This window comes from Marmota flaviventris, chromosome 2 (assembly GCF_047511675.1).
Source record: "Marmota flaviventris isolate mMarFla1 chromosome 2, mMarFla1.hap1, whole genome shotgun sequence".
Lineage (NCBI taxonomy): Eukaryota > Metazoa > Chordata > Mammalia > Rodentia > Sciuridae > Marmota > Marmota flaviventris.
Genome location: NC_092499.1, coordinates 198,179,916 through 198,182,660, shown reverse-complemented (window position 1 = coordinate 198,182,660; position 2,745 = coordinate 198,179,916). Strand labels below are relative to the sequence as shown.

General features: G+C 45.3%; 1 non-coding gene across 1 annotated transcript; it reads right to left on the bottom strand.

Annotated features, from left to right (window-relative positions):
• Positions 1–2,106: 2,106 nt before the first annotated feature.
• Positions 2,107–2,213, bottom strand: LOC114107069 (U6 spliceosomal RNA). The gene has a single exon (XR_003585281.1). It is a non-coding gene; the product is annotated as a U6 spliceosomal RNA (small nuclear RNA).
• Positions 2,214–2,745: the final 532 nt, after the last annotated feature.

The following is a 2,745-nucleotide window of genomic DNA, read 5'->3' as shown; positions in this document are numbered from 1 at the left end:
TAAAATTATATACATATGCATTACATATATAAAAACTTTAAATCACAAAGTGACATGTAATACATTTCAATCAAACAAAATTTAATACAGAATTAAAATTACTGTTCCTTGGGCTTCATCATGATCGGTCTGCTGTGGAGCCACCTCTGGGCAGAGTGTAAAGACGTGCATTTGCATTAACCGTATTCCAGGCATATGATTTTCCAATTATCTGCCCTAGAATATGAATACATTATAGTTCGAATATGAATTATTTAGAATCCCCTGAAAATAAATCTAGAATCCCCCAAGTTAATTTACGTGGTTAAATAATCAATGTAAGTGCTTACAACACTCTTTCCACTCAAAGCAGTGCGCGGGTGGCTTTGGCTGCTCGGCCCCCTCCCTGTGTCCAGTGGCTCCCCTGACTTTGTGACGTGCAGAGAGGAGAGGAAGGACCAGGCCGCGGCTGTGCGGCTGAGCTTCCTCGGCCAGCCCTCGGGCTTCTCTGGTTGGAATCCATCAAGTCTGGGAACGAGGGTGTGCTCCAGGGCCAGCCAATCAGAAGACTCCATTCACCCATCGCCACTGTGATAGGTCAGAGCCAGGCACATGACCCAAACTGGGCCAATCAGAGGAATCCCCTCGTAGAAACTGTCAGAGACTCTCCAGTTTGGGGGCTACAGGTCGCTACTTTGCTACCATGTTGATAAAACACCAAGGCCAGAGCACGAAGGAGTGAAATATTTTGATGGTATCTTTGCGCACCTGAGGTCCTGTGCGCTGGGGATCCAGGTATATTTAAACTGTACATCATTTTCCCCCCTCCCCAGTACTGGGGATTGAAACCAGGGGTGCTCTATTATTGAGCTACATCCCAAGACCTTTTTGTTTTTGTTGTTGTTATTATTTTATCAGGAATTGAACCCTGGGGGCTTTACCACTGAGCTACATCCCCATTGTTTTCAGACAGGTTCTTGCTAAGTTGCTTAGGGCCCCAATATGTTGCTGAGGCTGGCCTTGAACTTGAAATCCTCCTGCCTCAGACTCCAGTCCTAGGATTGCAGGCTTGGGCATCCACACTCAGCTTTTATTGTTTCAACATTAATTAATTTACTGGTGTTGGGGATGGAACCCAGGGCCTTCTGCATGCTAGGCAAGTGCACTGAGCCACATTTGCAGTCTCAGTCCCTTTTAAAAATATTTTATTTTGATCTGGTCTTGAGAAGTTGATGAGACTTGCATCCTCCTGCCTCAGCCTCCCATAATAGCTGGGATTACAGGTGAGTTCTGCTGCACCTGCACAACATCATGTTTTTGGTTTTGTTTTAATTATCAGTTCTGGGGATTGAACCCAAGGGTACTCACCACTGAGCTACGTCCCCAGCCCTTTTTATTACTTATTTTTAAATTTTTTAAAAATTAATTATTTTATTAATTTATCTATTGGTACCAGGGATTGAACTCAGGGGCACTCAACCACTGAGCCAAGCCACATCCCCAGCCTTATTTTGTATTTTATTTTGAGACAGGGTCTCACTGAGTTGCTTAGCACCTCGCTTTTGCTGAGGCTAGCTTTGAACTCGCGATCCTCCTGCCTCAGCCTCCTGAGTAGCTGGGATTAGAGGTGTGGCCACCATATCCAGCCAATATTATGTCTATATACACATTTGTAGTGAAATGATCACCACAGGGAATGGGGACTTTTAATTAGCATTGCTGTGAATTTCTTTTAATGTTCTTGAAATATGTGAGGGAGCCATGCAATTCTCCTTAATTTCCGTTAGCTGTGTACTGTGTCTCTTGAACATGACATCTCTCCAAGGCTTAACCCACATGGATTTCCAAGTTCATGAGGATAACAAATGTCCTGCTACTCTTTCCATTGTTGTCACTGATTTTTTTTTTTTCCATTAGAAAGCGGACACAGTATGCCCAAGGAGACTTTGCCCCCATAGAATGAGTCACAGTCCAACAAAAATGACCCACACTCCAGAGATGATGTGGCCTCTTGATTCAGCCCGTCACCAAGTGTTGTTTGGCAGTGACCGTGGGCTGCCATTGCTTCATCTGGGCTCTTTGTCTCTCCTGGTGAACGGTACCTCCAGAATTCTATTTTTTTTTTTTTTAAATATGGAACGCTTCACGAATTTGCGTGTCATCCTTGCGCAGGGGCCATGCTAATCTTCTCTGTATCGTTCCAATTTTAGTATATGTGCTGCCGAAGCGAGCACACCTCCAGAATTCTAGGGTCCACCCTTTCTCATTTGTTCTTTCTTTCGTCACCATTTCTCCGTCATTTACTATGTGCCAGGCTTTGCCTGAGGCTCCCAGGAGTCAAGGGTGAATCAAACCAGGTCTGTGGCAGACAGAGCTGGTTAAGAAGCTGCCGCCTCTTCTCTTCTTTAGCGTAGCGTTGTGAGTGTTAGATGGGCACATGTTGTTCTAGTCGGTGGCTCCCTCTCGGAGCCTCCTTTGGATCTAAATGTTCATGTGACTGAGTTCTAGGCCATAAGATATGAGCAGACAGGATGCCACTCCTTCCAGGTCACACCAGAAAAGGAATGGATATGTTTTCCTATCTTTGGTCCTTTCACTGACCTTTTGGTCCCTTTGCTTGACCTTGAAAAAAGACTGTGGGATATGCTGTCTCTCTTCCTCTCTTGCATCCGGGCTGCAAGATGCTCAGCTCTGCTCTGCTGTGCGCTGCCCACCACGATATGATGTCTGAGAGCAGCAGCCCCGTCACCCATAGCCTAAAATCTC